The sequence below is a fragment of the Hirundo rustica genome, chromosome 5 (genome assembly GCF_015227805.2).
Source record: "Hirundo rustica isolate bHirRus1 chromosome 5, bHirRus1.pri.v3, whole genome shotgun sequence".
NCBI classification, from domain to species: domain Eukaryota; kingdom Metazoa; phylum Chordata; class Aves; order Passeriformes; family Hirundinidae; genus Hirundo; species Hirundo rustica.
Genome location: NC_053454.1, coordinates 9,830,007 through 9,856,500, shown reverse-complemented (window position 1 = coordinate 9,856,500; position 26,494 = coordinate 9,830,007). Strand labels below are relative to the sequence as shown.

General features: G+C 38.4%; 1 long non-coding RNA gene across 1 annotated transcript; it reads right to left on the bottom strand.

Moving 5' to 3' along the window:
- Positions 1–22,223: 22,223 nt before the first annotated feature.
- On the bottom strand, positions 22,224–24,734 carry LOC120753325 (uncharacterized). The gene is made up of 4 exons (XR_005701053.1): positions 24,617–24,734; positions 23,579–23,621; positions 23,415–23,465; positions 22,224–22,961 (listed from the first exon to the last, which is right to left on the bottom strand). It is a non-coding gene; the product is annotated as an uncharacterized LOC120753325 (long non-coding RNA).
- Between the last annotated feature and the right edge of the window lie 1,760 nt (positions 24,735–26,494).

Below are 26,494 nucleotides of genomic sequence, written 5' to 3'. Positions count from 1 at the left end.
CAATGATAAGGGTCACTGATACTCTGTATAGATGAAGCATGGATAAGAAAATCAGATTGGAATAAAATTGTGATTATTTACATTAAGACCTGGGATGGGAGAGGATAAGAGTGTGAAGGATACCAATACATAAAGATAAAGGTGCAAGAGTCAGAGATGTATCGATCTTTATTTGTGCACAAAGGTATCTATCAAAAGCTCACCTCAAGTTCGGTGAAATACATCAAATCCCTTTGTGTTTCTCATCAGGCATGGCTTGCAACTTGAAGAATGTCCTGTGGGGTGTCAGCCTAGGGCTTGTCATCAACACTGGTCTTTCTATTGCCAGCTGAAGGGTTTATGAGCTCCAAGAGATGTCCCACTCCAAGGGAGGTGTTGGTGTAGCCTGTGGTCCATGAGAGCTCAAAGGGGTTCACTTAGGACAGCTGTTTATAGGATCTCAAGAAGATTGGTTTTGGACATCTGTAAAATCTCCATCCTCAGATTGGTAACTGCTGAAGTTTACAATAGGTTTGGAATTTGTTTCTAAAATTCCAGCAGCAACAGTAAAATGGATAGAAAAGCCTGGATGGCAGAACAAACCAAGCAGTGAGATCTCACTTCTACCTCTTTGTTGCCATATTCTGTGTGTTCTCTAGTGACACATCTTCACAAAAGAGTTTCCTAGGCTTGCCAGAGTAAGGCCAACATTTTGATGGGAGAAGGGCCATTGTAGAGCATGCACTCAGCATTTTTTGAAATTTGACTTGCATTCACATCCTGGTCTACCATTTCATCTTCTAAACCCATCTTGGGTTGATGACCATTTTGAATACTATTTTAAGACATCTCATGTCTTCCACATACAACTCAAGAGTTCTGCTACCTGACCCCACACTCAGCTCTCTTTTCACATAAAACTTCCCTTGTAGGTTCCTGACTAGTGAGAGTAGTCTCAGCAAAATTAGTGCTTGCAAGTTAACAGTTTGTATATGAGAAAGATAGTTCCATCACCATGGTCTCTTCACTCTGTGATGTATTTATTATGTGAAACATGGAATGGCAGAATCTACTCAGATAAAACTTGCAAGTTTTCTTGCTTGAAAACAACAGAAATTTCCAAATTTTTTCTAAATTTCATTGAGCACACAAACTTCCATCAGGCACATCTCTTCTTATTGCTGAATTTCAATCAAACACATTCTAGATGTACAACCATTAAAGCATTAAGTTGAGCTTAATGTCTAATGGGAGAGAATTTTCTTGGCAGGTACTAAGGGGCACTGCCTTCAGTCATGTTAGCTTTCAGTAATGAAGACAGGTAAACTAATCCTTTCTTTCTAGCCAGACTACTCTGGAAATAGGCCAGGTCCCACTGGGAACAAAAGATGTTCCTAGGAAAGTCTGTAATTAGACAACTTCAACTGCTCTACACAAATGTCTCATTAAAGTACCACTATGATCAAGCCTGCTGATGCAGAAGACAGCCATAAACCCCTCAGCTGAAAGCTGTGTTTTCTATGATTTGTTCTCTGAAACAAATATTGCAGAGACTGATTATCTCTTTAATTCAAATATATAGCCATTCTTCTTCATTGATAACCCAGTCAAATGCCTATTGTAGCTAACGGAATATTTTCTAACAATTTAGAAGGATCCAATAATTTGGATCAGGCCTTGAGAAATTCTCATGCAGGACCTGCAAAAAGCCTCCTCATAACACTTAGCTCATTCATCTCAGACGTAGGCACAGCTTGCTGTGCCAAGCTGATTTTTGTCGAAGTTTATATTTATATGCTGATGTTAAGTCTGATATTTCAGAAAGTAAGGTCAAAGTGATGAAGCATGGGAGAAAGAAGAGTAAACATGGTAATTTGGTTAATTTATTTTCTAATTTATTCACAAAGTTCTGAATTGTCTGCCTTTTTGCAATACAGCTGTCTTTAAGTGAAAGTCAAATTATCTCTTCTGAAATGAAGATTATAGTGATTAAGCACTAAAATCCTAATTTTTGACACTGATTCCTGATATTTCACTTCCCATCCCACAAAAACCTGTCAACTGAAAGCAATAATGGTTTCTACTGGGAACAAGACCCCACGGTAGCTCTGGTTAGCTTGCTGCTTCTGTGTGATTCACTGTGAGATTGCAAAATCAATTTTCCCCTTTTAAGACTGATGGTGTCAACTCCTGGCAGAAGCTCATATCTAGACTGCGCTTCTTTCAGCAGGAAAAGAGAGGCAGAATAGTGACATTCTTCCCTGCACTTTGGCTAAATAACCAGCAATGCTAGAGACTTTTTTTTTTTTTTTTTTTTTTTTTTTAATAGAGAAGTCCTTGAAGGCCAATGATATGCAGTTTAGTGAGATATGACTTACTATAATGACTTACTATATAATGACTTATATAATTTTTCCTAACTGATTCAGCACCTCTTTGGAAAGAACCTTGACATTATTAAAATGAACTGGGGGAAATGGGAGAGAAAAGTGAAGCCTGTAGCTGCAAATCTGAAGTTTTACTTTAAGATAGCCACAGAGAAAATATATGATTTTGATGTCAATTAAGGTAATCAAAAGAAATTTTGAGAAAATATTTGCATCTGCAGTTGAACAGGAACAGAGAAAGGGCCATGTATATGAAACTTTCTTTTGCATAGGAAACAATTCAGAATTTTACTTTTAATATAGTTATTTCCACACTATCTCTAGCCTTTGTCTTCTAGGGATTTACCAGAGTTTTGAAGTTCAAGGCTTGTTTTGAAGCTCTCTGCGCTACAGTTTTCTGTTACAGATCCTGGGGACTGACACATGTTTTGATTCTTCTTGGTGCAGTGCCAGCAGTGGCAGCAGGTAGTGAACTACCCTGCGTGCTGCCAGCCCAGATGGCATGTCCACACATTAATTGGTTCTCAAGAGTCAGTCCTCCTGAGTCCACCCATTTGTTGTTTTCATTGACTGCTGCCTTATCTCATTAATCAATGTTTGTTCTGCAAACTTCTGTAAAGACAGTCTGCAGATCTGTAGCAAGCAAAACTAGAAATATGGCTTCGTGTAAGTTCAAAACTTAGTGATCTGTAAAATAAGGATGACTTTCTAACTTTTACAGTTAGCACACTAGAGATTGAACTACTGTCTCTGAAATGATCACAGAACATTGAGGAACTGGAACCTGACTTGGATCTCTCCTCCCAGACATGTTCTCTCTCTCCATCCTCACTGTGCAGATTGAGTTTCTGGCATAATATCTTAATTTGAAGTTGCGAAACATCCCCCTTTTCTCTAGAAATTTTAGTTTAGAGGAGGAGTACCGGTCATTTCACTTTCTCCAGACAAAAGTAGGAAGAGCTATGAAAAAAAATCAGTTATATTTATCAGTTCCTTTTCAGTGACATTTTTTGCTTTAAAGCCATCCAACTAGAATGCAATTCTCATTATCTGCTTTAAACTGTAAAGCACCTGTTAGAAGTCTTTCAAATACTCCGGGCTTTTTTTTTTTTTTTTTTTTTTTTTTTTTTTTTTTTTTTTTTTTTTTCTTTATTCTTATTGATTTTCTCAAGACACACCTATCTCCCCCACGTCAGTTTTTCTTATATGTTGCTAAATAAGCCATTTTTAATGTTTGTAAACATTGCAGAAGATAAGGATACACTTAGGAGAGGGATGAGTGGGCTGGAAACAGGCCCTCCCTCCCCTCCAGCATCCAGCTGCAGCACTGCCTTGAGAGCAGTAAGGACGCAAAGTGCAGCACCACGGTCTCTCTTTGGCTCCCTTGCCCTAGAAAGTCCCTCTCCCATGTGGCTGTTTCTCTCCTGCTGCAGTGGCTGTCTGCTATGCTGCTCCCTCTGTGACTGAGGTCTGGGGAAAATCACTTGAACTCCCATCACTGTTAATAATCACTTGGTCGAGATTACTTTCCCTATTGACTCCAGGCTCTGTACATGCTTTCCCGTGTTGGAGGAGTGTTATGTGGAAGGAACTCATCACTGTGAGTGCTCTTGTGTGTGGGGTGTTGGAAGAAAGATTACAGCATTGGATAAAAGGATACCGCCTGCTGATGACTTGGTTGTAGAGTCTTCCCTCCCCCTTCTATTCTTAAGAATAGTTTTTATCTTTTCAGAAGAAAGAAAAGAGATTAAGACAAGAGGGGTCCTTTGCCAGGTCCTCACAGTTCTGCTGGTGAGCTGTCTTTCTATGAAAAACTTTTTCTATTAATCCACAGAGTCTCTATTCTTCTTTCAAGAACATTACCCCGACAAAAGTTCTGTATACCAATAGCTCTTCAGAGAACTGTTCACATATCTCTTAAAAATATATCCCTGAGGATTCACTTTGATATTACACCTCAAAAGATGCCTGCTGTGGTCTCAAGGTTTGTTTGAACTTCTAAAGAACATGGAGCAGAGAAGAGAGTTTGTTCTAGCTAAATCAAGAGGAGACTCCATCAGTCCATCAGTGTTGTTTCCACAACTTCTGTGTGATATATCACCATGTGAACAGTGGGTGTTTGCTATCTTTAGAACCATAATACTGGCTCAGCTCTGTCAGGTCAGTTACTTCCAGAGCAAAGCTGGGTGATATCCAGCGAGCTTTGGTCCCCAGGGAGTATTATCATGTCTATACCCACCAAAGTGGTCCATCTTTACACCTGAACTGAGATGATCATTCTCATGGTATCTGCTTTGTGTGTAACAATATTTTTGAATCTCAGTTATCTTCTGCACAACTAATACCAGATCTAAGCGTGATGACTGTATCACCTGGGAAAGCCAGCTCTGGAGAGAAGGTATCTGATGTTTGCAGAGGTCAAGGAGGCCCTTTCTTCTTCTCTCAATGCCAGAAGGACAGGTGAGATGAGAGGGTGACACATAAGCCCCGAGTAGCCCTGAGCCATTCTTATACTCAGTTGCATTTTGGCCCTTTGATCTTGCTGGTGGAAGCTAGAGCAGCATTTGAGAGCTCTGAGCTGAAAATGAGAGCAGGTCTAACAAGGCACACAGAAACCACCCCAGTATACATCCATACTGGGATTACAGGACCTTCCATGTACAGAGCCATTTAAACCCAATGCATTGCTCTGTAAACTTAGTTTGATAATATCCTTAAATATTTAGGTTACTGGCTACCTTAAATCTACTCCTTCCCTTCTAAATTATGACCTCAGTATACAAAACCTTGTACCAAAAATGATCTCTCAAGTACATATATCCCCTCTGATATGAAGATGTACTCTTGCTAAAACCAAATGGAAAACCTTAAATAAAGGAACTTGTGATTTTGACTCTGTGAGCTGTGCATGTGCAAACTCACCAATGTGGCACACCCTGGAGAGTTTTTCAGCAAGAAAGGAACTTGTCTGCGGCTCGGATCCCTGTGGAAGCCTGAGACTTGTCTTCTGCTTGTGTCCAGCTCAACAAACTTACACCTCTGCAGATGCAGCATAGGCTCTGTGTGTTAGGGTGACTGTTCATATGTCATGTATTCATGTACAGAATGCTGAAAATGTATAGCAAATAAAAGTATAATTGTTATAAGAGACAGCAAAATAGGAAAGTCTTATGATATTGGGATATGTAAGGACCAAAATACTTCCATAATCAATTAAAAATTAAGTCAAATCAGGTACAGAGCATGATTCTTTTTGTCAGACCAAATTTCAATATTCATTACCTTTCTTTCTTAAAAGGAAAAATTTTGCCACCACAATGCAGAATTCCACATAATGTGTTTTCTCCTGTACTAATGTTGTACCCACATTCTCGTTTAGCTCTGGGCAGGGGCTGGTAGACATTTCAAGAGGAACCCTGCACAGTTATTCACATTGCCATCAAAAAATAGGATTTTCTATTGTCACAGTTTCTCTGTCCTCTAGCAAGACCTTTTGCTGGAAATTAAGGGACACCTCCTGTAGTTCTCAAAGCGGTAGCATGGGAGGTAGAACTTAGGAAATAAAAAAAAAGCCACAGAGAAGATCATGGGACAGAAAGGGCTAAAGTGGAGTGGAAGAGGGAGAAAACTTGCCAGCAAGACCGTATATCTGCTCACCTGGGACAAGTGCAGGGTAGAATGAAGAAGATCTGAGAGAGAAAAGAAATGACTGTCAAGGTAAATATGTGTTTTGAAGTTTTGCCAAATGAGTGGGTGTTCACAACAGACTAAGGAGAGGGTAAGGGATTTTGTAGGTGGTCCTAGGAAATGAAAGAGAGCCTGGGGATGGTGATGAGAGGAGTGGATGTTCAGGAGATTTGAGACTTTATTGCAGTCTGAGTAAAAAAAGCAGAAATCTGAGCAGGAATCTGCTCAAATTTCTTAAGGATAAATCCCATTTGTTACTGTGGCGGTATGCTTCATGATAGAAAACTGTTTGGGGATTCATTTGTAAGGAAGGAACTACCTGTATGTTTTAGCAATGTAAAGAGACCAGAAATTAAAACCAGTTGAGGGATGGAGAATTTCCAGTCCCGTGTGGATTTTTAAAATTGTAATTAACCTCACTTGAAAAGCTCAAATTCTCATTTCTGACTTGAGCTTTCCAAACTTAACTTTCAGCTGCCAGCCACTGACTTGTACTGTGCTTTTTAGCTGATGCCTTACAGATCTTACAAGTACCATGACATGCTCATGGGTGTTATTTTTTTACTTTTCATTGGTGTGGTTTGGTTTTGATATATTAGTCTCATGTGGTGAACATAAAAAATATTTCCTTCCTGAGTTCTTTTGTTTGTGTTTTGGGAGGCGTTTGGATTATCTTTTACCCCTAGAAAAGCTCCTTAAACACTTTTATATTTCTGTGATGCAGACAGATCCTCAGTATAAAGTGGAGTGAGGTAAAGGAAAGTTGATTATTGTTTCTTAACTAATTATAACACTTGAGAGCAGGTTCTGTGAAAGCTGGGGCTGAGTTTGACCCATTCACTCTTTTGCTTCTATCTCCTACTTCGAAAATCTGCACCTGATATGAGATATATAATGTAAATTTGAGTAAATAGGAGTTCACTTCTAATCTCATGTTATGGTTCAGGAACAAAATACAGATCACAATACGAAAATGAAAACTCTTAAAATCCCAGTGCAATGTGGATAGCTTTGTACTTCAGGACAAAGCTTGGCAAGTTGAGTGTATTTATTTGCTGAAAGCCATCTGCTGAAAAAGATTGGATGTCGAACAGTAATTCTAGGTTATTACTGTAATTCTGCAAAGGAAGGAAGTGGGAATTGACTACTTACTTTTCAGCTCCTCTGAACTAAATGAGAATGACAAGCACTGGGAAAAGAAACATGATTTCAAATACTGGGTGCTCTCTCATGAGAAAGAAGCAGAAATAATTGATGTCTACCGGTAAACTACTCGTTAGGATAGACATGTGTGTTAGGGAACTTATGGCTGAACAACAGGATTGGCTTTAGTCACAATTTTTTCTCTCAGTTTATAAAAGTATCAGCAGTGAACAAAATAGATCTGTAGTGAAGGCACCACCACAGGCCACTCCTTAGGTGAGACAGTTTTCTATGCTAGTTTTCTTGAGAACTAGACCATGGCAAGTTGCCAGACCTATTTCTGTGGTCTCTGGCTTGTCCTTCACCAGGACAAGGCTGTTCACAGAGGTGAAGGTAGGAATACAATCCTCTTTTGTCATGCAGCACTGTGTTGTTCATTATAAGTGTGGCTGTGTCTCTGGCTATTGCTGTGAGCCTGCCTTGATTATCTTTTTTGTTCTTTTGTATTGCTTAGGCCTTCGGGCTCTCTGAAGGTAAACAACTTAATGGGCAGTGTGGTTACTGCCGCACTGCAGAGCAAGGCAGAAAATAAACATATATACTTACATAAATGTATAGACCCTCTTGTTTTACACTGTGAGAGCTTGCATGGGCTGGGAACCAGGACAGACCCCTGTTTAGAGGCTGCAGTGGCCCCAAGCTGGCCTCAGCCCCCAGCACCAAATCCCAGCAAGGGATGTGTGCCCTCTGGGCCTTCACAGCATCTTTCCAAGTGATGAAAGGGCACACCATCATCCTAATGGCAAGCCAGTATAACCAGCTTTAAAGCAGCAGCTTTATTCCTGCTTTTGATCAAGGACACAACTACAAAAAAGTCAAACTTAATAGGGCCCTTGGCTGCAGTTCCAGGGCGCAGCTCTTGGCAAGCAGAGAGTTCCTCAACGAAACAGCATCTTGGTTTGTAAACCACATAATATGGTGATTGATGCCCAAAATTAAATCAGACCTATCTCTTCCCAAGTGTCTCCATAAAGCTGCTCTTTCAGTCATTTCCCATCAAGGAAAACAAATCAGTAATTTATTCAATTTGTTTTCCAGTCCTCCCTGTTACCCAGAGACCAGGCCATAGGGAGAGGCCATAGGGAGGTGCCGGATTTGACACATCTGCTCTGCACCCAGAAGGCAGGGGTGTCACCTCACCTGTGTGCGCACAGCCCAGGGCTGCTCTGCTGCCTTGAGCCAAGGCCCCGCGGCTCCTGAGGAGCCCAGGAAAGCAAAGTGGCTCTTCCTGCTGCTGCAGCCGTGCCGTGGTCTGGCCGCACCCCTGTGGGCATGAAGAGGCAGAGAGAGCCCGCAGGTGTGGCCTAGGCCAGGGGCGGGGGATCACAGCAGGCAGCACCGAGCACTTCCACTGCTGCCGGTCTAAAGAGGAGTTAAAGCACCTCTTTCACGGGCACAGGTTAAAACCCACATCTCATGGGATTTAAGCTGACTTCTCTGAGAAGAGTCATGTTGAAAAATATTTGAATTTACAAGTATCCTTTACAATTTCTTTGCTGCCTTCCCATTCAGCACGCATTTTTGAAATCCAGGGTCAATACTTAATCATGCAGCTCAGGCAGCATAGGTACAAACTGGAACTTTGTATTTTACAAACTGCCATAAATACATTCTGCAGGTGTATGAATAAGCACTCTTACAGAGCCATGATTGCTTGTTATGTTTTCCAACGAGTTTATTTCTGCAGAAAAGTGGCTATTCATTCACCTCAATCTCTGTTGGTCTTTAATTTCAGTAATCATTATAATCAGATTTATTTTTATTCTTTTTCTGATTTAGGTGACTAAGCAGCATGTACATAGCGTGTATTGCTATTACCTAGTGTTCTGGAATCCATTTTAAGACTTTATCTTCCACTTGTAAAGTTAGAGCATACATTCCTTGTGGACAAGACCACCAAATGGGGAAATCTCCTTGTCATTTTCCTGAATGAGTGACGCCAGAAACAATTGGATTTTCTAAGCTGCTGTGAGTGAGGATTTTCGTTATAGCTGAATTTAACAGGATTTCTATTTTGTAGGAAATTCTGACATTTGGAAACTTGTTCTCATTCTGACTAGAATGGTTTGCAATGCCTTTGGAAATCATGAAAAGGTCTGGGCCATTTTAAAAAGCATCATTCCCCATTTCTAGGAACTCTTGTATTGCATAGTTTAAAAAAAAAAGTCATTTCAACGTCGGTGTCATTATCTTTTTGGTAGTGCTTTTTCCATGCAAATTGCTATCGAAAAGAGTAAACATCCCAGAGTCAGGCTGAATGTCTTCTCTTTAACTTTCTTTTCTTGTGGTCCCCGAGGGGAGCTATGGTGTGCCTGGGAAAAGTGAGCACTGCAGAAACTGCCGCTCTTCCCTCCTACAAAATGTTTTAGCACAGAGCAGGAGAAGTGCTGGCTTTTGCCATGATAATAAGACCCTTTTTTGTTCTCTGCCACTAGCAAAGTGATGCTGCGACACTAAAGTAGGTGTCACGTGGGTTCAAAGAGATCTTGAGGAGCAGGAGAGGACACCGATGGAGCGAGGGAAAACACAGTCTGCAGTAACAGATCCCAGATTGGGAAAATGACAGTGAGAATGAAGGGAGAACCAGTGTAGCACATTGTGATGACACCTCAAAGAAGGCAAGAAAAAGCAGCTCCTGTCAAAAAAAAAAAAAAAAAAAAAAAAAAAAAAAAAAAAAAAAAAAAAAAAAAAGAGGTTCTAATGTTATTTTGAGGACATTGATTGGAAGTAATAGTTTCCTTCCAGTTTCCTTCCTTCTAGGGAACTTGAACATTTTCATTATTCTGTTACTGTGGGGGAAGCAGCTGAATTGTCCAGAATTATTCTCACACCCCAAAGTGACCGCCGTTGAGCTTGCTCTTGTAGTCTCCTAGAGAAACAATCTGTCTTCTTCTCAAGAACACGTTAAAACCAGTGGCTGATTTCACCCTGATTTGGTGGCTCAAATGGAAGAGAATTCCAGCAATTTTTGTAGAAGTGGGTAACCAGAAAGGAGAGAACTGGGGTAATAGGCAGTGTCAAGTTTAGTCCTATAAATTCTGATCATTATTATCATGTATCTCCTCATTCTCTTGACTTGCTCTTCTTCAGCAGCAGGACTTTGCAAAGACCATTACCTTTGCTTCAAAATGATACAAATCCATGCAAAGCAAAGAATCTTTCAGTGGACAGTTCAAGAAAAGACTGTCAGGCGGTTGCATCCTCTGTCCCCCTACATGGTCCCAGTGGTTGGACTGAAACTAAAAGATGTCATAAAGAAATTTATGATGGAGTTTGAGAAGACAGAAATTACAATTTGGCATCTCCTTTGTGGTGTCTTGTCGGGGCTTTCCCCGTTTTCCAGGTGGTTTCAGAGTCTTTTGCCCCCCTGCACAGCTCTGAGCCAAACCGAAGGAAGAGATGGAGTCTTCAGGTTTAGATTTTTCAAGGTTGCATACTTCGTTTATTGTTTCTTATCTCACAATTCTTTCAGTGTCCAACAAGATGTTCGCAGCTGCATGGACTTCTCACGTCTCCCCACCGAGTGGGGTTGTCCTTATCTTTTATACTAATTGTTATGTATTTCTTATTTACTATTTCTTACCAATGTCTATCACTATTACTAAAAAGGTCATCTTTACTTTGACCCAATCCTCACTAACTACTTTGTGCCATGTCAATGCAGCAATGGAGAGAGGGAAGGAGAATGAAGAAGAAGGAGACAACGCCCCAGATTCTCCATCTTGTCCCCATTCACTTCCATGCTAGGAACCTAAAATTACTATTTTTTCACCCTGCGATAAGCTAAACTACTATTTTTCACACTCTTGTGGCCTGTAAACCTTCTCTCAGTGTACAAAGTTTTTCCCACGGATTGAGATCAAAGCCAGTGTCTCTCTGAGCTCTGGGCTGGGGTCCCAGACCCCCCTGCCCAGGTCCCTGACCCTCCAGGGCAACCAAAGGAATGCTCTGGACTCCAACAGTGTCTCTGTATTTGATGTGGGCTGTGTGTGTAAAGAGGATTGTGGCAAGTGAATGGAAGAAACTGTATGACAGCTCAGACACTACCTGTCATGCAAATCTGGGCTGCTGCACAACCTCTCTGGGAATGGGAGGACACCAGGCATGTCTGACTGTTCTCTGCCATTAAATCCACCTCTGTCCACAGTGATAGCTCTCCTTTTACTGGCTTGCTGCCTCCAATCCCCCTCCCTCCCCCCAGTTTCTGTTCTCAAAACTGTTGAAGTCCTTATTACTAGCCCTAATTCAGCCACCTCTTTTTGTAGGTGTATTTTCTTCCACAGCTGGCGCTCCTGTCCACATCTGCTTCTAACAACAGAGTGGGTTGAATGCTTGCTCTGAGCTTGAAAACAGTTAGTCTTTAGCCTGGTTTTTTTCATCTGAGACTTAGCTCTTAGACTCTTCTGATGTCAGCCATTAGTACCTTCCAGTACAGCATCCTCTATGGACACCGTCTTTCTGTTTTTCTCTATTTATTTTAAAATATGAATTGGTGATAATTATAACAAAAGTGCATTTTTGCCTTGTTTTTAGTTCACCTGTCCATGAAATATTCCCCAACTTTTTCCAAACTTTTTTCAATTTAATGTAAGTAATTACTCTTTAACATGTTAGAATAAACCCAAGCATATCTCACTGTAATCCACTTATGTTGGCAATTTTCTCTTTGTTGTTTTGATTTTTTTTTCAGATTTACCTGAAAAATTTTGAAGTTTTTCTCTTCCACTTCTTTTGCAAGTAAGTGCTGTCATTTCAGGCTCATGCCATGAAAACTGGTACTGAAAGTATTGTTTTTTAAAAAGAACCCTCATTCATTAATCATGATGACATCTCATATTAACTTGTTAATGTATAAAGGCCTTTGGGCACTTATGAATCTGTTATTTCAGAAGATCTAAAATGAAGCAATAGTTTTTCAGGCAACCAAAGAAAAATTCACCAAGGGCAAAATTTAACATTATGCAACTGTTCCAAAAATATTCATTCTATACACGGAACAATACACTTTTTAGAAGTAAAAATCAAAAACACGGTGGAGAATTTACATATGAAAGCCCGGCTGCTTTCTAGGCAGAATGTCAGTTCTGTATTGAATCCTTATCATTCTGAAGGCCTTTTCCTTGCAATCAAAGAACCCTTAAAAAAAAATAAATAAATTGGAAAACACACTTGTTAAATTTCTCAGGAGCTTTTTTAAGGTTGTGTATATATATATATATTCAATTTATAGAAGAGCAATATATTATATGGATGACTAATACTTTTATGATAATCTGAGTGATGCCTTACTGAACAAGTAGTCCCACAGATTTTTAAGGGGTTTTGTGTTACTTAATTTGAGTGAATTTTATTATCTAAGTGAATATTACTAGCCTGTAAACATAATCAGTTTTTGAATCTCATGTGAAGTCTGTCACCATCATTAGATAAAATTCCTTCTCATACATTCAGTACACAAATACAACAAGCGATATGAAAATATCTTTTGTCACAAAGGAAGCCACTTATACTGGGAAAAAGATGTATTGGAAAAATTGTGATAAACTATTTGAAAATATTCAAGTGAGATGGTAGCACAGAATGTCCGAAGGAAGAAGAAAATCAGCAATGGAACAAAAATAAGCTAGAAGAGTGACCTGAGATGTGACCTGGCATCATCTCATGCCACGACCACTGAGTTCTGTTGTAAAATTATTTTTCAGACATGTGCAGAGCATATTTTTTTGCTGTTATTTGTTTGCTTGTTTGTTTTTTTAAGAAAGAAAAATACCTATTTTGAACAACTTTTCCAGTAACTGTGCAATAGCAGTGCATAGGAAATGAGCCTGTGACCTCCAAACAGGGTGACCCACATGCAGGCTTGCTAGAATAGTTGTGTGCCTCTGCTGTATGTTTCTGTGCAGTCCCTGATACTTGTCCAGGTGCATGATAAAGAGTTCAGTATGTTATTACAATTCAAATCAATTATTTAGTCTGTGTGAGTCTTGAATTCATTGCCTTGTATCTCCATGGAGCACAGGGGTATGGCTACATAAATAAATTACTGTGACATTAGATAGGTTGTGCACTTAAAAACTATCAGCTGATCCATGGAACATGTCCACTTGCACACTTTTACTCTGGAGGAATACAAAGAAATTTCTCATAACTTGCTTCTCAAAGTTTATGGTTGGATCTAGTTGTCTTAAGAATCTTTTCTAACCTAAGTGAGTTTGTGATTCTATGATTCAAAACATATGAGCTGCTTTGCATGAGAGTTCCTGAGAGAGGTTACCATGAGGCAGCTGACATGCTCTGTATCCACAGTGGTCTTGATATTTTTATGGCTTTGCAATGACTCCCAAAATGTGGGAATGAGAACTGCACACTATTCTTAACCCAGTGAATGATGTTTTACTTAATTCACAGCTGTCCATCAAAGAACAGAGTATTATTTAAGAGTAGAGTATTTTCTGTCAAATAGGATATTCACAATTGACAATTTAAGCTATAGTTAACACGGCTGAAAATTACATGTGAAGCTAATTTAACCCTATTCCCTATCTAAAGACATGATCAACAGTATCATCTTCCATAGAAGTGTGCCTAACTTTTAAAATTACCTTCAGTGTGGAAACTATGTGTTTCTTTCAGAGTTTCTTTCTCTTTCACTGTGAGTTGAAAATCCTTGGAAGTCAGAGTTGTAATTAACAAGTTTTCCTGGTGTCTGAATATTCTTTGTCCTATCTGCCAAATACGTGAATAACACAATCTGTTGTTCCCCACCCTGCCCAGCCTACCACTCTTTTTTATCTTTAGACCCTTGCGTTTGATGAATTTCACATACCCTGAATTTCATCTTGGTTTTGGACCATTGCATTTGTCAGGGTCATTATTAACTTGTTATCCCCTCCTACAGCCTATGCACAGTCATTTCTAGCTTTGTATTATCTGCATTTTTAAAGGGCTTACTGAACATTCATCATTGAGATTATAAAGTGAAGAATTATGCAGACTTCTGGAGAACCCACTTGACAAGCCTTTCTGTTCTGTCAGTGAATCCAATGAATAACTCTCTGGAAATTAGTAGCCAAACTCTTTTTTAGCATTTTCATTTAGAACACTGAGAGTCTGCCCTAAGGCAAAATTAATAGACTTGTAAAACCTAGAAATGTGGTTTGTACTTTGTCTTTCCATCTGCAAAGACTGATGATCCTGTTATACAAGGGATTTTTTTTTTTAATAGAATAAATAAAGATTATACTTAACAACTCTGTGTTATATGCTCCTTGTTTCCTTACTAAGAAACAGTTGGCTCATCAATACCTTCTTTGCTCTTCTTCTTTTTAAAGATAGACATGGTATTTGGTTTTATAGAGTGTTTTGGTGCTATAACTCCTGCTGCTGAGTCTTACAAGCATCATTAATTGTTCTGAAATTCCAGCCAGATTCAGCCAGTTGGATGTTATTCTGTGTGTTGGAGAATGAAGTGCTCAACTTCTGTGTTCCACTGAGCAGCTCAGTGAATAGGAATGCTGAAAATTAATCTGTTCCTCTTGATTTACATTGAAGAACCTGGAAATACAAAATCGGTTTCCATTTGGATGTTGCCTTTGCTTCACTGATAAGAAAGCATTACATAAGTGATAAGAAAAGCGTTATTCATTTTCAAGATGGTGCTGAGATCAGATTAAAAAGTAAGATCTCTTTTGCTCTTCCCAGCATGGCTTTTTTCTGTGGCAATTTGCTCCTTTACTGGTTATGATCAATTGCTTTTGTTCATTAATTACGGACTATTTTAGCTCATTTCTTTCATACACACACAGACAAAAGTTCAATCCCCCTAAATTGAGAGTCTAGTCTATAGCTTACTGCATTAATCTGTAGTAGAGTTGGAAACATGGAGGTAAAACTCCTATAACCCCCAATTCTCACAGTTATCCACAGCTAAAAGTGGACTTAGATCTCTGGTGGGCTTTCTCTAAAATGAGTAATTAATATTGGGTATTATGTGTCTCCACTCATTGACTAGGCTCCATGGCACTCTTGTTCAGAAAGGACAGACCATAAAACCAAGAGTTGAATGTGGCATATTTGGGCCACTTCAGAGGTCAGTCAGTTTTGGAAACAGAATTCTCAGAGGGAAATCGAAATCTATTGAATAGTGGCCTCTTCTACATTATTATTCGTTCCAGCATTCTGTAACATAACAGAATGACTGATCTTAAACATGTTTTTTATTCTTTTAGCTTAGTCAATACATTATATTTTCACCTTACTTATTCTAAGTTTTGTAATCACTTAAGTAAAAAGACATGAGTGCATTCCCTGTGTCATTGAAATTCTTGTTAGTTTCTCAATTTTTCATCTTCCCTCCTCCATTATTCCTCAACCTCTGAAATATTCATGTGGCTCCTTCAATATTTTTTGGTCCATGAAAACTCCCATACTAGCCCTGCAACGTTACAAGTCCTCTGTCCTTTCATGTTATATTGCTTGATTTCCCCTGTGTTTGAATGGTGAATGTACTTACCTTTGATCAGCCCCCTTCCTGGTCTGACCTTCATCAGAATTTCTCTTAAACCTGGTTCCTCTACATATGTTTTAAAATGCTGAATGCCCTCTCCTCAAGGGCCATTTCACACTGCCCTCCTTACAGGTAATCTTCAATCTTTACACTCCAGGGGCCATTTTATTTGAATGAATGCACTGGGAAATACTACAAAACCCATGGTATGTTCTACAAAAGCATTGAATTCCAGTTGAATTCATGCTGCTTTGAAGGTGAATGAAAACAGAGGTCATTATGCAACCAGACAGAAGAGTTCCTATGGCTTTGGGGACCAGTTTAATTTTAAAGGATGTTTCAAGTGTGTCTCGTGCAGCTATTCTCTCTCTACAGCCAGCATGAGCCTTTGAGACTCCCCTGGAGACGGGCTCTGCTGCAGCAAAGCACAAATCTCTTCCCACATGAAAACATCCAGGGTCTACTCTTCTCAGTGTCTTCCCTTATGGACTGTGACTGTAATAACCTCACTTGCATCCCATATGAATGGTACATGTATTGTTATGTTAGTTTAGATCATTCTTCTTCAGATAGAGTCCTTTAGTGGATATTTAATAGAATCATAGAATCCTAGAATGCTTTGGTTTGGAAGGGACCTTAAATATGATCTAGTCTCAACCCCCTACCATGGACAGGGACACCTTCCAGTACACCAAGTAGCTCTGAGCCCTATCCAGCCTGGGCCTAAGTACTGAAAGTGTGGGTAGTGTGAAACTACTTTATGACTCAAGGCCTTTGTTTATCTGTCCTACCAATATGAGTATGTAAAGATTAAAAGATGGCTTTATTGTCTTCTATAAATACATTAAGGAGATATATGCAGCTCATACAAGCGGTAAGTGGCAGTTCTGTGAAAGAAATATTGTTTAAGCTGAAGGCAATGTAGGTATTATTGCACTGCTGAGGTCAATTATTGCATAAATGTTTATAAGTGTGACTCTGGAGTGACTTGCCTGCAGAAATACTGGAGACAGAAACCAAACTGGATTGCAAATGGGACCTGAGACACTTCTGAAGCTCTTTCTGGGGTTGTTTTTTGCAATGGTGAGCAAACAGTTGTTTTGACCAAGAATATTTCTCCCAGATCTGTTTTTTATTCCTAAATCCATAGTGATACCAGAGACTGCAATGTATTCAGGAAATGGTGGGGCAGCACCTTACACCACTGAAAGTTTAGAGTTAGCTCAGATTTGAGAAGGAGATGATCTGCATTTCTGGAGAACCTTTAAAGTCCTATTCTTTCTGTGTTTCTACACATTTCTCTTTACAAAACAAAAATAAGTAAATAATAAACTTTTCTAAGGGGAGAAAAGCTTTTTTTTCCCTCTGCTCCTCCCCCCGCCCCCCCCCCCCCCCCCAAAAAAAAAAAAAAAAAAAAAAGAGCTGGTTTTATGGAGTTTTTTGAGTTGATGCCTTTTGAAGAACAGGATTGTCAGCAGGGGCAAGGGTTCATTGGGTCAGGGAGGAGAAATGAGGGTAGATGTGCTGGTATCATACAGCTGCCTCCTAACATGCACTCCCAAACATGGGTTATGCATGCTGATAGATCCTGATGAAAAAGGTTTAACCAGGCTGACTTGGATCCCTGGAGCTATTTTGGAGGCACTGGGTCAAAAGATAATATAATTTCCTGTTTTGCATTCATCTGATATTTTTAACTTGGGCCAAATTCCAAACAATTAGTTTTGAGGAAGGTGAGGTACCAATGTTGGAAGATGCAGCTCCCAAACAGCGGGAGCATAGATCTGACATTTCTACCACCCATGACAATAACTTCTTCTCAGCCCAAGATGAAACTAAAATAATCACATCTAAGAAGTAGTCATAAGCAAGTGTGCCTTTAAATGACCAGGAAATGAGTAAGGTACAACTAGTAACTATCTCCTAGGGTTCCTCAAAAGGCAAGTTCTTGGTAAAATGAGTAAGATATGATGTGATATTATGATGCTACTGTGAACCTTGGATTATTTCAACAGAGAATTTATGTGGCTGTTTTAGCAATGTCAGGATTTCAATAAAACAACTATATAACTGGTCTGGAAGAATCCTGAGAAAATTGGTCCTATATCTTTTAAAATTTTTCTTAGCAGCTTAAGGAAGTGAGTGGCAGCTCTTCAAATTTCTTTTCTAATAAAGTTTCTTAAGGAATGTTTTACTGGTGAACTTAGTAACTGTCATTTTTCTGTCTTATATATGACAATAAAATAAATGTCTCATACTTTCAGAGAGTATCATCAGTCAAGTGTAAATCAGAGATAAGCTGCTCCAGTTTATTGTCATTCTTGGAACAAAAAACTATTTTTGAAGCAGGAATCACCCTATTTTATTTTAGCAGATGCTCATCTCTGCTACACTTGGGAAAACTTTATGAGAAATTATATTTACTTCTTCAAGAGCAGTAGATAATTCTGTAATGGCTTGGCAAGTAAATAGCATTTCATTATTTCTGCACTTTGTGTTATTACATCATGTTAATCCTCTTACAGAGACACAAATAATCATGAATTCAACACTGGAAAATAATGTGCTCTGAAAGACTGTTCCTTTTGAAATATTACGTCAGGTTATTATAAAGGGAAGAAAGTTCTGCATACAATGGGCCTGAGTTTCTAAACAGACCCAAATTTTTAAGGATGTTGGCTTTTAGATCAAAGGAAAAGTGGGGTTCTGATACTAAGAATTGTCTAAATTTTCATTCAGATATAAACTTGTCAAAGGATTTGAAGTGTTGGACTCCTTTAAAGAACCTGAGCATTCATTTTATTTCTTGCTCTTTTGAAATTTGTCCCAAAACTGTTCATTCTTTGTGGCTTAATCAACTTTGTCTCACACATGTGAATTATTATTTACATGGAGATTCATAGCTATAAAACTGTTCTGATATAAGGCTTAGTGCCTTTGAAATTACATTACTGTGTGAACAGATGTGCCTGAATAATATCCTTGGAAGTGGAGGACTTGGTATCTCAAGTATTCATTTTCACTTTGTCGTTTTTTTAATGAAATCCTCCAAGGAGTGACAAACCCGGAGATAAACAGCAATTAATAATTCACTGTGGCCAGAGGGAAGGAACAGGCGGTTACACTTCATTGTGCAGATCTAACAACTAAGACACAGCTTGGACACAAAATTGAAGGATCTGGTCACTGGCTGATTCTTCCTCAATTCAGTTTGGATAAAATGAATGTGTAAGTATAAATACATGTCTTCACAAGTCAGTGTAAAGAATAGTATTTCTGCAGCCATTGTCCTATGGATACATCATAGAGCCTATTCTACAAAGAATATTGGTATTCTGCCTCACCAAAATGAGATTCATTTTAATCATCTGGTGCGTAAAGAGTGAATTCCTGTCCGCTTCATGTCTTTTCTATCTTGTTGAGTCTCATGGTGGGTTTTTTTTTCTATATTTTGTGGCCCCAATTTATTTCATGGAGTTTGCCACAAAGGGGAATAACTATTGCACCATTTAGTTATTGCATATGCACATGCAGTGTCTCTCTCTCTCACACTGGGGCTCTCTGCAGCCCCCACTAAGGCTAAGTTAACTTCCTTTCCTTGTCTGTGCCTTTGACCTTGCCTATTGAGGTTAAAGGGGGGAACCTTCCTGGTCTCCTGCATGGACAAAAAGCCTTTTTAAAACATGGAGCTCAAATCAGTTGAAATCCATCAAAAATGTTCTTGATTTATACACCACCTAGAACTTTTTTTTCTGCCTTCCACCTTCAATCTAGGTTTAGTGGTCACATATTCTAGGTTCTTCTGGCCCACAACAGTAAATCATATTTTAACAAGACAGACCTGCAGTGATTTTGCAGCAAGCTACTCTCTATTTCCAGTGGTTTGTGTTGTCTTTCTTTCCTTAAGTCTTGTCCATGTAGTTTTATTCTATTAATTTTTAAGATCTCCTCTGGAACGAAGACAAAATTCTAGCACTCTTGAAAGCTCCTCTGTCACAAGGAGTTCCACAGTTTCCTGTAGTACTGCTTCAGGTGATTTTCATCCAGCCATATCATCTTTCCATTTGGTTTGTTTTGTCTTTTTACATCCTTACTCTCTTTGCTTTTCCATTCCCCTCTGAAACATAATTTCCTGTTGTATTTCTTCCTTAGTTCTGTCTTTTTAATTTATAGATTACTGATCTGGTTTATTCATTCTCATGCATAAATGATTTGCTTTTATTTGCTTTTCCTTATCCTTTTCACTTTCTTGAAATGAGCTATTTCCAACCTGTTATACACTGTAGAGACGCAAATTTTAGCCACTTTTTTACTTTGATTTGGGAAAGTATGTATGAAAAATATCTCTCCTTCTGGAAAAGGTGCCTGACATTCTTGAACTATTCAATCCATATTAAACTGTAAGCTGCATAGGCTGGGTACCAGATGCTAATTTTCCTTTTAAGTACACCTGCATTAAGTACTGAATAATAATAAGTAATTGAATATGTAATTAATGTTTAAAAGTCACATCCATTATGCAGAGAGCTTTCCTAGAACACAGGTGAACTTGTTAGTCATAGAGTTCTACAAAGGTAGAACCAGCTTGACTTCTTGTATAGTAGCAGCAGTTTAAAATTCTGAACAATAAGAGTGGGTTTTTTAAAGCTAATGCATCTATTTCTGGTATTAATCTGGAATTAAGCAGGTGTTTAATGGCAAGAATTTAGCACTTTCAGCTTTTCACTGAAAGTCAGGAACATGCTGGGAAAGTGTAAAAAGATCAGCTTAGCTCAGAGTCTTTAGCAGGAATTCTAGGGTTAATTTTGCACCAGCTAGGGGCAAGGATTAAATTTCCACTAAATACAGTATTTCCCACTTTTGGTAATATACTTTTTATATAAAAATACATTTATGTAGTAAGGACTATGTCATTTTCTGGGCTATGAATAGATTATTTTGAGGATTTGGAACTTACACTATTCAATACCTCCTTATATTTAGGAAATAATCTTTCTCCCTTTTTTTCTTTTGGCTAATTTTTTCTTCCATAAGAATGCTGTTTCTTGTTCCATACATTTTTCCTTTTTCCAGAGTTTTTTGGGAAAAACATTATTTATTTTTATTTGTCAAAATTCAACCTATCTTGCAACGTGTTGAATTATAGATACACTGGAAGGTTAGGTGAGCTGTCTCAAACCACTGAGATATCTCACCTATTCTCATCCTGTTTCAGGAAAAAGCTGTGCTCTGTTAAGGTAGTTTTGGTTAAAGTCTAAAGTCAGCATTCAGAACATGAATATAACCGGAAAATATTGCTGATAACTAGACCCTCAGGTGTCCCTATGACACCACAAAGAAAAAAGGTAGGAAAATGCATATTCACTGTCATAGAACAGCAATTTCAAGTAGTTTTGATCTTTTCTGGAGATGAAAAATTGAGGCCCTTTCAGGAGTCAGTGAGCAGTGAACAAATGTTAAGATCAGGTTAACTTTAGATATTTGAGAAAGAAGAAGGGTCTATCAACCCAAACTTATTTGTCTATTGTGTTGGCTTTTTCTCACAATCTCTGAGACCCATGCTCCATGAAGACTGTGGATAAAACCTTTATAGGTTGTACCAAGTCTTCATCTGTTTTTTGAGTCTTGTTTGGTTTTCTTGTGTTTTGTTTGGCTTATTTGTTTTCTAGAGGGTCTTCTGTGGGTTTTTGGTGTAGTGGGTTTTTTTGTTTGTTTGTTCATTTCATTTGTGTTTTTATTTGGTTTTGTTACGTTGGTTTGGTTCAATTTTGGGGGGTTTTTGGGTGTATTTTTAGTTTTTTTATTATTTTTCTTCAATATTTTTTATTTGAACTCTTATTGTTCAGTGAGTAGTGACAAATAAATTCTAAATTTTCAGTTAAAGAAATATACAGGGCATCAAATTGAAGAAGTAAATTTGATCCTGTCTGAATTACCATTAGTAAGTCACAAACTACTAAAGAGCTTTTCTCAGGCTGTACAGCACCAGGGAGGTGAGGGGGCTGCTGCTGGAGTTTGTTATGTAAATTCTGTGGAGCTTGGTGTGATGAGTACAATGAAAGTGCTTTAGAGTGTGATTTGTGTTGTGGAAACACACTGACTGCATATAAAAAACATAAGCATCTCTCTTGTGAAGTGACATTTTCAAAGAGGTAGAACAAATAAATAGACATGAAAAGGGAATTTTGACATCTTGTAACACTACTGTTGGTCAAGAATTTCCAAAATTACTACAGTATGGATAATATCTTAAAACCCACACATTCTCCAGGCTCAACTCTTTGTAAATTTACAGCAACTTGTAATTGCAACTATAGCAGTTGCAAGTGTATATAATAATTATTAAATATTTTAAGATGAAGTGATATCACATTTCTTATAAAAAAGTATACTTTTTTTTTTTCTATCCTCAGTGTCTCTACATGATTCACATCTTTCCCCCCATAAGTGTTTCTCTGCCATGTGGGTTACTTTAGGTTCTTCTACCTATTTCTGCACACTGGATACCAAGTTCCTCTATTAATACAACAGTGATTTCTGCTTTTAGGTCCTACTGCCTCTTAAGTGTCCATGGGAAAAGAATCTCACTTTTCTTTCATCTGAGAAGATCATAACAAAAAGGACAGCAGAGTCATCAAATCCTTTCCCCTCCACCTGTAGGAAGCCCTGCACTGGGCATGTAACTCAAAAAGATAAGCTGAACATCCAGCCCCCCTGCCTCTACTTTCTAGAGGATTTTCAACTTCTTACAAGAACCCTCAAATACAACTCACTGACCTATGTGACCAGTAGGCTTTGGTCCACAAAGTTGTAACCCTAGACTGACAGGAAACAGTTATTTAATGGCTGCAGATAATGAAACTTGCTTTGTAGGGTAGAAAACCTGACATCTATTGTTTCAAAATCAGTGGAAGCATGACCTCTTGGGCAGAGCTGCCCATGGAATACTCGTTAGAGTCAATGACATTGATGACACTTAAATTCACTGTCCCTCAACAGACAGCAGAAACCTAGCCAGGCAAAGTATCCTAGTGAGTGTTTTGCCATAAAGCAAAAGGTTTTGCACCACTTGATGGGGGTAGGAGGGGAAATTGCACAGCTTTATAAAGGAAAAGATAGGGAAGGGATTTTCCTGTGGTTTGGAGACTCTTGCCATGGATTGCTTTCAGCTTGTCTCCTTGCTTCTTCTGGAACTGCCCCTAGACAGCAAGGAAGAATATATTTTGTCTGCAATTAATACCACTTCATCCATTACTACATCAATGTTTTCAGCACTATTTGCAGCCTTGGCTATTTTTAGATTCTTCCAATGCCAGTTTTATGGACACATTGATTAAAAACTTATTATAATCATAAATAACTTTATCATTACTATAAACTTAAAAAAAAAAAAAAAAAAAAAAAAAAAAAAAAAAAAAAAAAACCAAAAAAAAAAAAAAAAACCAAACAAACAAACAAAACCCCAACAAACAACAAAAAACCCCACAAGAGCAACATTTAAAAGCATTCATTACTTTCAGCCAAACAATGTATCTCTCAGTGACAGTGTTTGTTAGAAGAAATGTCAACCCTTCTGCAACTTTTGTCACATTTTCCAGTGGTTTCTACTAGAGCTTGGGAGGATGGTGTGAAGTGTGCAACAGACCATTCACCTTTGCAAATGTGCTTCAGGCTTCAAGCGGTATTGATTCAGAGACATTATCCTGCTAAGGAAAATGTACAAATCAAAACTTGAGCCTCTGCACCACATTGTCTCTGGCTGTTACTCTCCTATTTTATTGAAAGAATACTGTGGTATTGCCTTATTTGCATTCACCTCTGTCCTTACTTCTCATGGTAAAAGTTAATTCAGGAGTTTTCTAGAAAAAGAGAACAAAATAGGTTGAAATTTAAAGATTTTATTTGGCAATGATGCTGTCAATGATATACAAGTTAGGCATGTCTGAATTTGTTATTTAAAATAATGTACCTCCCCTTGCTTTAATGGACTCAGTAGCTGACATATACAAATTACATTTCATTTATTGAATTCTTTTTGGTTCTACTTATTGCTTTAATTTCATCCTTCACCAACAGAAACACTCTAAAATTTGTTCTTCACATCTTTAAATTGTTTTCCACCTTTTCTCATTACCAGTGTACTTCTGCAAATCTCTGCAGAATATACTGAGAAACCAAATATGAGTGTGATAGAAATAAGCATCACTGGAGGAAAAGGGAATATATTGGAACTTTTACTAGGATTGTCCCTCTTTATTGTATTGAGGATTAAACCTTCATAGCTGATTTCTCAATTCACTTATAATAGCATAAGCTGTAAATGTACAAAACATCCTCAAATCTTCCTTTAACTGTTAAAATCTTTGGGGTCCTGAGACAGTTTTTAGTCTGAAGTGCCATGTTATTTAGACATTCACTTCTAGCTGCAAATGGTGTCTCATAATTCAAGTCCCATGTTTCTAACATCATTGTGCCTGACCTCTGAAGTCAGTAGGAGTTTTACATGACTGAAGTGGTTTGATGTAATTAGTTTTTTTTAAAAAGCACATTTCTGGTTTGAGTAAGAGATAGATTACAAGGTAGCATGAGTTAAGGAACTGAATAGTCAGTTAATCATTCTGGAAAAACTGATCAGTGCCCCCTGGTTTCAGTTTGAAACAATAAACATAGTGTCATTTCCAATCTTTTAATGTTTGGATCAATTGTGTTTATAGAGAATCATCAAATCATTAAGGTTGGAAAAGAACTTTAAGATCATTGAGTCTAACCACTAACACAACACTGCCAAGTATACCACCAAACCATGTCCCCAAACATCCCATCTACACATCTACTTACAGGGATGGTGACTTACCAACTTCCCTGGAGCTCCTTTTGGTGAAGAAATTTTCCTATCCAATCTGTGTTCCCTGGTACAACCTGAGGCCATTTCCTCTCACCCCGTAACTAGTTACCTGGGAGAAGAGACCAGCCCCCACCTGGCTGCAGCCTCCTTTCAGGGAGTTGTAGATGGTGATAAGGCCCCTCCTGAGCCTCCTCTTCTCCAGGCTTCCCCAAGCTCCCTCAGATGCTCCCCATCAGACTTTTGTTCCAGAGCCTTCTCCATCTCTATTGTCCTTCTCTAGACATTCTCCAGAACCTCAGTGTTCTTGTAGTGAGAGGTCCAAGTCAAAACCATGGTCTGAGTGTGATTTTACAAGTGGTAGTACAGCGTGACAGCCACTGCCCTGGTCCTGCTGACCATCCTGCTTCTGATCCCAGCCAGGTGTTACTGGCCTCCTTAGCCACCTGGGCACATGTTGGCTCATGTTCAGCTGCTGCCCACTGGCAGACCCAGGTTCCACCAGTCAGATTTCCAATCACTCTCTCCCAGGCCTGTAGCATTGCATGGAATTATATATCCGGCTAAAGAATATTAGCTTAATATTTACTTGGAAAATCAAGTAATGGATTTTCCCAGAAATATATTCCCTACTAAAGTTCTTAGGGAAGGTTCAAGCATCTGTCAGCTGTTGAACTATTTACACTGAACAAGATCAGACTCTAAGTAAGTTAATATCCTGAAAAAAAAAAAGGTTATAATGTCCAATAGGCACTGAGAAACTATTTTCTTGAGTTATGTTTTCACTAAAAGCCAGTCTGGCCACCATCCTATGGTGACATTCCTGCTGACACCGAATTCAGCCTGCAAGTGTCCTTGGGGTCCCAGCCTGCAGTCCCAGTGACTGAGATAAGATTTCAACAGTCCTGAGACCCAAAAACCTTCAAGCTGTATAGAAAGACACAATGCCGTTTAATAAAAACTCTGCCTGATTATTTTTCAGTGTTTTGTTTCAATGCAGGTATTTTTTTTTTTTTAAGAAATAAATTATTATGTGAGAATCTTATTAAGTGCAAAAAACTGGAACCAACTCATTTTAATAGTATAAGAGAGTTAGCTGCTCAGTCATTAAGTGTTGCACTGCCCTGGTTTTAAATTTGCATTTCTTTGCCTTTCAAGTAAAAAAGAAAAAAGTCCATTATAATGTCTAATTTGTTCATTTCTATTAAAACTTAAAACCTGGCAGGACTATTGTGGTCACCTACTCTGATTTCCTGCATGAAAAAACAAAAATAAAATACAGGCAACAGAACATTATCAAGTAATTCTTGTTATCAAGTTCACAGAGAGCAGAGATTTTACTTTTCAAAGAATGAGATGTAATCTTGATCCTAATATTAAAAGCTGAATGCATAAACTAGACTGAAAAAATGAAGACTTTTGCAAAGCCATATGACAAACTCATTATTTTCACTCTAAATTTTTCAACTTTAAAATGTTAATTCATTCTGTCTATACATTATAACCTGTATATAAACAACTCTTCTCATTGTGTCTGACAGCTGAAAATTTTTTTGTCAGGAAAAAAACTCTCCCCACTCTACTCCCAGATTTTTTTGCCTGCTGATTAAGAGGAAGAGAAAAAAATCATTACACTGTTGCTGATTTTTATCAGCTTTTTCTTGCTGATGAAAAAATTCTGCATAGAATGTTCCATAAAACTTATAAGGGCTGCTTGTTTTCATAAACATCTTTATGCTTCACTTGTCTTTGGTTATTAAACCTGTCAGATAAATAAAAATGTGCATTGGATGAAGAGTAAAACCAGAGTATCCCAGTACCTTGCTTTTAGTCACCTGTTCCACAGATATCACCTAGAATTAGGTTGATAACATCTTTATGTGTGCAATT